We start from the raw sequence: 12,675 nt of genomic DNA, 5'->3' as shown, positions 1-12,675 counted from the left end.
TTCAAAGGGTAAAAGTTAGATCAAGACATATTTTCCAAAAGAGTGGTCCAGAACTTCTTGATGGATAATAATTTTTTGTCAGGATCCATTAAAAGGAAAATAACCAAATGAAGGAATCTCATTTCCTTTCCATTCTATAACAACTAAGGTCAAATTGTTAGAATACAGTTATGTTTGGAATTAGTGAACCTAATAAAGTATTCTCATCAGCATCAAAAAACACATGAAAAAAGAATTGCCCCACATGCATGTGAAGTGATGGAGTGCAGTAATCAGAGCTGACTCAATATGGCAGCACAACAGAGTTTTGGACAAGCCAAAGGAAAAACAGGAATGTTTTAATTGTCCCTCTTAGGGGAAACAGTCCTTTATCATATGTGTCAGCCTGAAAGCTGACAGAGGAGAAAATCAGTGGTAGATGAGGCTTAGGCTCATATATAACTTCTCTTTTTTTTGAAGTTTTGCACTGACAGAGGAAGGATTGTCAGGTTTATACACAGACATGCTATGCAAAAAGCTTTCTAGTAAATATACATGTGTTCACAGAGGTGTGCAACTCTGGCAGTCAGGAACATAAAGAGCAGCCAACCCAGATCAGAGCAAGGTCTTATCTGACAGTAGTCTTTTGTGGGTACCTAGGGAAGAGTGAAAGCACAGGTAGCATAAAGTGAGACTTCCTCAATCGAAGCTCTTCATTCCAGAGCTTAGGTCCTGGCATTTTATAGCTTTAGTGTTTTATAACACCATTAGTTTTTTAAAACCCAAGTGAATTTCTTACATCCGCTGTCTTCAAGATGAAAAGGAGGCTAGGAAGTTGAAAGAAGCAAGGCAAGAGGTTTGCAGCAGCAGAAAGGAGGCATTACAAATGGAAAGAGCAAATGGGATAGGACTGTAAAGAAAGAATGGGATTTGAGCAGCAATGCTGCTTAAAGAAAAGACTGTAAAGGGATTCAGAGCAGAGATATTTTTCCATCTGCAGCTCTCCATCCTTAAGTGACAGTACTGGGGCTCTCTAGGAAAGGAAAGAACCAGCATTAAATACACATGCTGGTAGCACAGAAGGAGCACATTGTAAGCTACTGCAGCCTAAAACAAAGCATTAAGAAAGGGGTTCAGTGAAACCCATAAAGAAAATTAGTTCAGAGTTCACTGCAAATATTTTCAGTTGTACACTGCTGAATGGGATGTCAGCCCATCCACCATCAAATGTATCACTTCTTCTTGCCTTTTCTACCTCAGTCATGCAACCCTAGACATGTACTGCACTTTGTCTCACACCCCACATGTATCATTTGAGAGGAGCCCCTTCCGGTTGTTGTTTTCAGAAGTAAAATGCCTTTTTTCACAAGGTTGAGGGGATTGAGAAGTTCTGTGAAAAAACCTCCAGAGGGGAGATAACTATTGAAAACAGCAGAAAATAAGAAGGGAGGGAAGATATGAAACATTAAGAGAATTTCAAAGAAGGCATAGCCAAAAAAATCTTACCCATAGTGAGCTATTAATGGTGCTGAAATTGTACCATTCACTTGTTAAAATGAATATGCTTGACTGCAGATTTTCTTGTCAGTCTATATATTTTTATTATATGCACCACACAGCTCAGCAGTAAAATACTGCAATTAGCTTTGATTTTTTTTTTTATCCACAGGAGTAGCATATGCACATCTCGTGGCAAAATCTAAAATTCAACTCTAAATTCTTGTCTAAATGTTTGTGCAAAGCAAGTGGTTACATTCAAAAGTGCTGACAAACTTCAGCAGGAATTCTATGGAGATCTAAGCCAATACTGGTTTCTTAAATTTCCCATAAGAAGAAAACTATTAAAAAATCCAAAGAAAATTTAGTATCTGTCACAGTAAAGTCTGAAAAGTACAGCTTGAGTTCATTTCCTAACAAACACCTTAAGCACACAGGCACCACTACTGTATACCAAAACCAGACATTTGAATGAGAAACTTAGCTTACAGATAAAAAACTTAGCTGACAGATAAAATGGTTTTCATTCTGTTCCTTTTAATTTTAGTAGCACATCCACTGTGAAACTAGCACCATTCCATCTGTAAAACTACAGACAGTCAGACATTTTACCTCATAATAAATCTGAGTAGCTCGCTATTTTTTGGCGGTATACATACAAAACAACTTGACACAAAACAAACTGCAAATCATCAGATACATGATGTAACTCTCTAGAAGAAAGTTATAGCCCTACTTTTGTGAGGAGAAGCTACAAATCAAGTGTCCATAGAGTCTTGGCAAGGAAAGAGAGAACAAAATATAAGAACATGGGGAACTGAGAGAGATTCCACAGTAGATCATCTGCCAGGAAACTGCAAGTAATACAACAACTAATTCAGTGAATTAAATGTGACAAAGTGTGAGAAGAGTCAAGACAGACATCTATTTCTGATAAATAACTCTAATAGTTTCCATGTATGATACATGCTCTTTTGTTCTTGCTTTCATAACTTCCCAGTGAACTACTTGGCACTTCTCAGTGCTCAATTAACTTAGTTTACAAATTAAATGTTTTTTTCTTTGTAAAAGTTACAGTGCAGAACAATAAACTTGCTATATCACTACAGTACTATTTAGAAAGTGATACATGTACAGTAGACATATATGTTGGAGAATTTTTTCGTAACTTGGAAATCCTGTCAATAGATCATTAAAGGGCAAAAGCAGCACAGAACTGGACCAAATCTACTTATCAGTACTCAGTTTTTATACCACAGTGGAAATACTACTCTTGGTCCTCTTTTGTTAGTCACTTCACAAGTGCAAAATAAAGAATTTTACAGATGTCACCTGACAAGCTCTGACACTACACACTCCATTTGACTCCACTCTGAAGAACAGCCAGCAAAATTAAGCATGTCCACACATCTCAACCACTCACAGCTTAAACTATGATCTACCTGTGTGAAGACAATGCCCTGTGCACTTAAATGGCTGTGGCACACATACATGTTCCATTAAGCTATCAATGTGGAGGGATAATATTGATATTTTTAAAAATTGCTAAAATATTCACTCTGGTTTTGGCAAACACAGTAAATCCATGATTAAAATAACCCGTCTCTTCCCAAAAAAAAAAAAACCTTAACAAATCTCCCTTGCAGATCCTTAAGAAAGTTTTATCTTGCACCATTCATGTGTTAAATAGTGATACTTGGAAAAATAAAAACAACAAGAAAGCCATCCCATGCATATTCAGATAGTTGTAATTGCTATGGAAACCATCTCTAGTAATTCAGTCTTTGTCTCAAAGCATTAGAGGCAAATCATGATACAATGACAGCAAAAGAAAGTGTAATACTGCGTAAGATTGCAAAATTCAAAATTCAAGAGAAAATTTAACTGCCGTGCAAGAAAATGCTTCAGCATTCTCATATCTTCCAGGTTCTTTTTGGCGCATATTTACGTGGATAAGCCCTTTGGTCTTGGTTTTTGCCTGGGCTTCCCAAATAGCTGCTTAAGTAGCACTGAGGGCTGGCAGAACCGCTACAGTTCTTGTAAGAAAAGGACACTGTTGCTTTAGTCTATTCTTCGAGTAATCTAATTTTAACCACCCTTTTACTACTAGAAATTTCAGGGAGCTGGAAAACATGTAAACTCAAGCAATGTCATTCATTTTCAGGCTCTAAAAAGACTGATAACAGGGTCAAGGAGTCAGAGATAATCAACTATGGCAGTTAACTTTAATGCAAAGGTACGTAAAATAAGAACCTACTGCTTTTAGGGTAAAAAGATCAAAACCAAAACAAACAACAACACTGTTTTAGAATATTATATGCCTTGCTTTCACTTCTTTTATATGCAGTATTCTCAGTTTGTTTTATTATATTTGTACGACACGAACATGTTAATTGGTATTTCAGAATATCTTCAGCATTCCATCCTGTTTCCTCACAGTAGCCTTCCCACTGATAAGAGAGGTGATCTCACAACAGCTCCTAATCAACCTCAACACCTATTTCTGAGTTCCATTGTACCACTTCTTTCCCTGAATCAAGTTAGTAAATGCAACATGCATACATCTATTACTCCAGATTATGTCAAAAAATCGTTACTTCTGATGTGCTTATCTTTATTTTTTCTAGGTACACCATTTCCAGACAGAATACCATCCCAGATACTATTTGGGAAGTACACCGCATTTCAATTGCTTTTCTTTTTTTCAGGTACATCCCATCCCATACACTCTCATAAAGCACAAGTCCATAAATAGTTTGAGCCAACAAAGGTCTACAGTAATGTCATTAATGTTGTTTATAAGCAACAACTTGTGCTTTTTTAAAAAGCTACTTTTGCTGAAAATTCTGCACACCTGTCTGTTGAATCAGGATTTGTGTAATAAGGATTTGGGTTTATCAGCACGTGAACCTGCCTTTCCTACTTTTTTTTAGGTAGAGCCTTCTAAGACATAGAAAACACTTCTTTTCCATATTACAGGAAGAAGTCTAGTCAGATGTGAGCAAATAACCACATTTTGTCAAGCAAAGCACAGGATGCAAATTTTATACAAGTATTATTCTGACAATGAACAGACAAACAAGAACTATGCCCACATAATGCCGTTTGGTTTAGGATTAATCCACCAATATTTTTTTCATGAATGTGAACCTTATGCATAACAGTGCCATTGATCACAGTAATTCACTGATCACAGCAAATCACAATAGCCATCAGCAGCTCTAAAGCTAGATTTATCATACCCCCAACCACAACCCTGGCTTTCACAATAAAAAGTGACCAAACTACACAGCAAGTTACACACAAAATTAAGCACTTGTGTACAAACCAAAAGAATGATTCATTCTTAGAATTGTTCTGGGGGAAAAAAAACAACAAAAGTTGGTTTATAAAACATTAAAAAAATGTAACATCAAAATAGCAAGGATCTTGATTTTACTTCTCTGAAATCTGTCACTGGGATATCATCGTCAAAGTTAGCAAACTAATGTATAAAAAATGGTACTGGTCAAAATGTTTAAAAGGAAAGAAATGGAGTGTTTATTCTTTTTAGACTAACAGAGTAAAAAACACGAAAGTTTTCACTCTGGCACAGACTGTTCACTATGATTCATAATAATAACTTTTGTCCAAACAAATTAATACTTTTAAGAAAGCCTCCTACATAAGGAAAAAAACCACACAAAAAAAAACAAAAAAAAAAAAAAACAAAACACAAAATCAGACTGAAGCCATCATAGGAAAGGCAGAGGAAAGGCAGACAGGGATGATAGCATGAAGTTCTGAGAAGTCAGAGATGAATACCCCAAAAGCTGGGAGCTAGAAAGGGAAGAGCTGCAATGGAGAATCTGAAAGAATGAGTTAATGTACCACAAGATTTCTAGAAGTACATATCTTTCTGCATAGAGCAGGTTTGTATTCAAACCCCCATTCAAGAAATCACCACTAGAGCTCTCTACTCTGCAGCACCCAAAAAGTAAATGATGTTTACTTCCATCAAATTAACAAACGTTAATTCATTCACTTGACCTTGCACACGTGTCAGGGTTAGTTTCTTACTTTATCTGATAAACTGTCCATACACCTGGATCTGAAAATTTTGGTATTTCCTTCTTGGGGACCTGCTCCAGCCCTCTACAGATCACTTTAGCAAAACTGTGTAGTTTTAGTTCTGTCTTACACTATGCTTATGCTGCAAAACTGTGTAGTTTTAGTTCTGTCTTACACTATGCTTATGCTGCAAGTTTAAACTGCATATTTACGAAGAATCATTTAGTCCATACCTCATTAATATCTGTATCATCTTTAATTATGTGGACTTGCATGTTTAGAATTCTGCTTGCTTTCCTAGCTGGAAAGAGGTTTAAGTCTCTTTCAAAGTCTCACATATCATGAGACTAATTTGTACAATACCCCATTAACATAGAAATATTATATCAATAAAACAATTTACTTGTTTTCTTAGCAATAGAAGAATTAAATGAGTGGGACATCTCTAGGCCTCACAATTTCAAGGATCTAAAAAAATATTCAACGGTCAGATGAGATATTTGAGTGTTAGATTTGTAAAACATTTTATCTGACTAACCTACAGACTCCCCAGAAACATACACTCCAGGATGAAACACAGCACGCAAAATTTGCAAGTGATACAAAGAACTCTTGGGGCTCAGTCAAGACAATTTATTAATCAGGTATAAAATCAGAAGCCAGCTTCAGTCTTAATTATGAAATGATTATTGCTGCTTCATAATTAGAGGTTTCCTACAGGCTCTGAAGAATGTAAGCCAATAGTTTTCTCGCTACTTTAAATTGAGTTTAAAACACCATTAAAAAATAGAACAGATCACACATTCATAATACCATCTTACCAAGGCAGAAATCTGAGAGGTGTGGTAATTTGGTACACATCTAATTTCATGTAGATTCAAGTTCTGATTTTGGTACTGCATGATAAATCCTAGGAAATTTGTTCAAGCTTATAAATGCTCCAAAGATGTTCAAGGTACTGTTTACTAAAGAGAAGGTTATTTTTCCTGATGTGTTTCTGAGAAATATGATACATTCAAACTAGGATTTAAAAGCCACCAATTACTGGGGGGGGGGGGGGGGGGGGGGGGGGGGGGGGGGGAGGGGGACGGAGAAGAGAAAGTATTGCAATCCCCTGCAATAATATAACACTGAGAGAAGGTAGCAGTATTTCTCACTTTGAAATGCCCTAAGTGAAAACATCCCAGGAAAATTGCAACATTGTAGTATAGAGCTTCTGTGTGTCATGTCAGACACTTCTGTCTCCTACTAGCAGTTAACCATCCTCTTTACCTCACTGGAATACACCAGCTAGGCAGATGGACATTTCATTTACATACAAGTCCTGGTTTACTTAGCATAGTAGAAGCAGGGATGAACTTTTTCCTTTGTGTGGAAGTCTAAATCTCTCTTCCTAGAAAACAGTTATCTGAAATATGATGTCATTAGCAAGAAGATGTCACTGGCCTTGAAGAGTCACACAGTGCATTAAAGGAGAGTTAACATCACAGGGCAAGGCGTGAATCGACAGTACATATTTCATAAGATCAAGCCTGAAACGGACTCCCAATTTCCTCTGCTTGGGTGCTACCCCTGTCTTGATAGCACTAAATTCTAGTAACTGTGGATTTAGTTAACTGAGTTTTTAATCCTCAAATTCCCTGAATGTATCTACTGATTCAGGAAGTACATAAACAGAACATTGCACAGCAGTGTAAAAATGCTGCATTTGCTGTCTTTGCTGTACACATTCTATAATCAAACACTTAGAGGAAAGGAAAACTCCAGAGATCAGGAAAGTTTGCCTCATGTTAACTTTATGTTCTCTTTGAAAGTCACGGAGGAGCTTTAGGGGCATGAATCTGTCCTGTGTAGAAAATCAAAATATTCCTTCACTGAAGGAGCTGCAGTTGCCTTCAGTTATAAAAGTGTTAAGTAAATTATTACAAATGTGTTCCTACATTAGCAGCAACATCTTATTTCAATAATAGGCTAAAAGCACTCTAATTAGATACTTCCATCAAGTAAAACAATATTAATACTTTTACAATCTTCAAATTAATATGAAAAGGTTTTTAATTGTCAGGTTAATACCTTTCCTTGCTAAACGACTCTTTCATTTAGAGAAACAGTAAATTTGATAATATGCCTTAGGAAGAATGTCTGTATAAAACTGATAATTCAGACTAACTTGTAAGATAACAGTATGTTACCAGTGAAATTTAGAGGCAGTCACAATTTTGTCCCTTGTTTTACCCATAGGATACCACTACAGTAATATTATTGCTTTATGCTCTACACAAAGTTATCATATTCACGTATACAGCAAAGGCTGGGTTTGAAATACAGCTTTAAAAACAATGACTAAAGCTGTCATTTCAAATGAACCTTGGAAAGAAAAGCATATAACTCCTTTCTTGACAGGGACAGATGAGAATAACAGCCTGAGGTGCCAATTAGCTCCATAGGTGTCAATCTCTTTTCCTGGGGCCTAAAAAGCATGCTCTTCAGAATGCTGTGTCAATCTTACCTTAAATGTTTCCCCTATGAGTTCTTGTCCAAGTTCTATTCAATAGAACATTTGGGTTGCAAATGAGAGTAACCATATTTTTACAAAGCTCCATTTTTAATCCCTAAATTTTATAACTGTTCTATGGGAATCAGAAGGAAAAATAAATACTCATTGTTCCAACAACCTATGTTACATGTTTACAGTTCAAATGCAGTTTAGTTCTAAGTAATAACATTGCAAGATCATTTCTTTCAGAAAAAAAAAAAAAACACATTTCTAGTAGCACTTGGAACATGAAGTTTTTCATCAGCATTTTTTCACCTAGGGTCAGGAAACTCAAAACCTTCTTCTAAAAGTGCAAAACTAGATTTGCATTGCCACTACTACACAGCAAATCTAGACCAGTCATAACAGTGCAAATGTTCACACATATGGAATACTGTCAATATGCATCCATGTTGAAATACTCCCCGTTGCATCAACTGCTTCATCTTTTGTTAATAACAAAGTAGTTAATTTGTAAAATTACTTCTATTAAATGAACTAAATATCTCTGACCATGTCCCTTAGAAACGTATGCTAGACTTCAACATAAGCAGCATATTAAAACACTTCATCTATCTGTCATTTTTATATATTGCTACAATAAAGAAATCTCATTGTATTTCATTACTTTTACATCTAGAAACTCTTAAAGTGGGATGCTCCACAAGGTCACCACATATATTATTTACATAAGATACATAAGCTGGGGTGGTGGAAATCAAAATTAAGGTTGCTCAGGGTACTTAAGTATGAACTGTAAATGGGGATAAAAAATATTGTAGAAGTAATTAACAGCTCCTTAAGTTTAACTCTGAGTTTACTTGAGACAAAGAACACTGAACACACTTGCTGTTGCTTGCATGGCAATTGAATTTAAGGGGAAAACAAAGGTGAGAGACTTAGTAATTCCAGGATCTCAGGGTCTGTGCTGAGCCAGTGTAGAACGAGAACTTCCCTTATTAATGTTCCCTATCCATCAAACCATAACCCAAATCAGTTCTTTTAGCAGAGTTCATTTTTAACCCAGCCAAAGCATGTCATATTTAATTTTTACAATAGCTTTCTTGAAAAAGAATAATTAGGTTTTCCTTTATAGGGGAAATATTTTTTAACCTGTAAAGAATGTTTTGGATGTAGACTGCTGGAGAAAAATCTCTTTCAGCCCATTATCAATTACAGAAAGTGCTCACCTCAGAACAAAATATTCCAAGAACATGATTAAACGTGGCTAAAAGATGGCTTATAATACAATTCCAAATTATGGAACATGTTTTTTCAATTTCCAATATAACTTCATACCTACAGATAAACATCATTATTTTTATTCTTGCTCTTTTTCTTAGAAAGGAAGTTTGTTCTTATTTTAAAAAATAAAAATATTTCCTTGGGTACTTGGATAACAAAATCATGCAATAAATCAGACTATTTCATTTCAGCAGTCTTATCTTTTAACTATAACCTCCAACAGGTGTTTGGTTTTATTAAAAAAATAAACACCTCTTTTATTAAACAAATGAAACATCTTTTCATTAAAGGTGTGAAAAAGAACAAATATGCAGTCTATAATATAATGATGCAAGATAACTCTAGTAACAGGACTATAGGCATCAATTTCAAGATTCATCAGCTAATATGTTTAGGAATTAATATGTTGACATATCTAATCCGAGATAATGAAAATACTGGAAAAGGGTAATATACAGAAAAAAGGATAATATAACCCCCATTTTCAAAGAGGGGAAAATGGATGACCCAGGGAATTACAGACCAGTCAGTCTCATCTGTGTGTCTGGCAAAATCTTGGAGCAGCTTCTCCTGGAAGGCATGCTAAGGCACACAAAAAAAAAACAAGGTGACAGCCAGCATGGCTTCACTAAGGGGAAATCCTGCCTGACCAATTTGGTGGCCTTCGACGATGCGGCTACAGGACGGATGGACAGGGCTAGAGCAGTTGACATCATCTACCTGGACTTGTGTAAAGCATTCGACACTGTCCCACATGACATCCTTGTCTCTAATTGGAGAGGCATCAATTTGATAGGTAGAACACTCAGTGGATAAAGAACTGGATGGATGGCAGCACGCAGAGAGTTGTGGTCAACGGCTGGAGACCAGTAACGAGTGGTGTCCCTCAGGGATCGGTGTTGGGACCGATCTTGTTCAACATCTTTGTCAGTGACATGGACAGTGGGATTGAGTGCGCCCTCAGCAAGTTTGCTGATGACACCAAGCTGTGTGGTTCAGTTGATACGATGGAGGGAAGGAATGCCATCCGGAGGGAAGGAATGCCATCCAGAGGGACCTTGACACGCTTGTGAGGTGGGCTGATGCCAACCTCATGAAGTTTCACCATGACAAGTGCAAGGTCCTACACCTGGGTTGGAGCAATCCCAGGCACAGCTACAGGTTGGGCAGAGAAGAGATTAAAAGCAGCCCTGCAGAGAAGGACTTGGGGGTGTTGGTTGATGAGAAAATGAACATGAGCCGGCTTCAGTGTGCGCTCGCAGCCCAGAAAGCCAGCCATATCCCGGGCTGCATCAAAAGCAGCGTGACCAGAAGGTCGAAGGAGGTGATCCTGCCCCACTACTCTGCTCTCGTGAGACCTCACCTGGAGTATTGCGCGCAGTTCTCGGGTTCTCAGCATAAAAAGGACATGGAACTGTTGGAACAAGTCCAGAGAAAGGCCACAAGGATGATCAGAGGACTGGAGCACCTCCCATATGAAGACAAGCTGAGAAAGTTGAGGCTGTTCAGCCTGGAGAAGAGAAGATTGCATGGAGACCTCATGGCAGCTTTCCAGTATCTGCTATAAAGATCCTGGAGAGGGACTCTTCATTAGAGACTACAGTGATAGGACAAAGGGTAATGGGTTTAAACAGGGGAAGTTTAGATTGGATATAAGGAGGAAATTCTTTCCTGTTAGGGTGGTGAGGCACTGGAATGGGTTGCCCAGGGAAGCTGTGAATGTTGCATCCCTGGTGCTGTTCAAGGCCAGGCTGGATAGAGCCTTAGGTGACACGGTTTAGTGTGTGGTGTCCCTGCCCACAGCAGAGGGGCTGGAACTTGATGATCTTAAGGTCCTTTCCAACCCTAACTATTCTATGATTCTATGAATCAAAATGTATTTAGGATTTGAGGTAAACAGATTTTATTTATCTATTATAAAATTGGGTCTATGGGAAACTGCAAAATATGAGATTTTTTTAAGGCATTTCAAAGAAATTTGCTGGCTAACAACTGGGGTTTAATCCATCCTCTAAAAACAGTCAGAGATTTCTCTCTGTAGATAAGGTAGTTGACCAGGCTAAAATCCATACAACAAATCAGGCCAAAGACACAATAAAAAATCCAGAGAGTAGGAAACCTCATCACAGTTTCGCAACTGAAAATACTGAGTTTTACTTAAAGATAGGGTAGAAGGCAAAATAAAATGTTGATGGCTTAGAAAAAAGTATAAAATAAGTTTTCAATAAGTTATCTAAATATTGGTTTTCTTCTCTCAGGGTGTTCTCAGCTCTTTATGTTATCAGTAAGAAAAGTCTATTAAGATGACACACAAGAGCTGTTACTAGTTTCAGAAATGATTGTTGGCATTGCAAAAATGGGCAGATTAGTGACTGTATTTTGGTTTCTTGTGCTCTTCTCATCCCTGGTAAAGATCAATAACTTGTCAAAATTAAAAGACTGGTTGTTAAAAGCATACCTTAGAGAGATTAATATTGGTGATCCCGATAATGAGTGATCCAAATAATTTTCCCACCTCAAGTGATATGTCCTACCATACAATTAACCTGCCTTTCATCTAGTCTTAAGTAAATAGGCCTGTTAATGCCTTTTTAAAACAGGCAAGTAAATGTCTTTCTTGGAAGACTGATAATGGGCTGTACTGACCATCTCACACAAGCTGTCATCTTGAAAGTAGCCTACAATCTGTTTATAATTTTCTATGGAATTAAAGTCCTAAAGTTACTCAAAATGTTTATCACATACATGTATGTAATACAAGTTTTAATATGTTTAAAATTAAAAGCAAGCTTTCATTGTTGAATACAGAAATGTATTACAATTTACTCCCTGAATATAATTCTCCTGGCCTATTATTTGCAATTTAAAAATTATGTCATATCTTAGACAGATTTTATTTATCTTGGTCCTATACAAATTCTTTCTTGTGTTTTTTTCTAAATACTTTTTAATATTACTGTAATGCTTTGCAAAGAAAAATTGCACAAAAATTAATTGCAACATTTAGGCATAAGTTCTGCTCTTCTGAGGTACCAAGTGACAGCCCTGATTCTGTTTTGGTCAGTCAAATGACCTGTTGGCCACAAAAAGGAAATGTTGTCCAAGTAAAAACACTTATTTTCTGACATTTTTATGGTGTAAAGTAAGTTTTAAATGCAATATCAAAGAGCTTAGTAGCAGCCAACTAAAAATGAGAACCAAAGTATGGTGCTGGGTACAACAGCTGGCAATATGATCCAACCTGCAAAGAAAAAATCATTCAGCTTTCAGCATAAAATTTCAGAAATATGACACACGTTTGAGAAAAATCAAAACAGACCCCATATTTTATTAATTTTTGCCATTTTTTAAATACTTGTTTTCTAATC

The sequence above is a fragment of the Pezoporus occidentalis genome, unplaced genomic scaffold (genome assembly GCF_034315485.1).
Source record: "Pezoporus occidentalis ecotype Australia unplaced genomic scaffold, CSIRO_AGI_Poc_V1 ctg158, whole genome shotgun sequence".
Classification (NCBI taxonomy): Eukaryota; Metazoa; Chordata; class Aves; order Psittaciformes; family Psittacidae; genus Pezoporus; species Pezoporus occidentalis.
Note: the sequence above shows the minus strand (reverse complement) of the source record.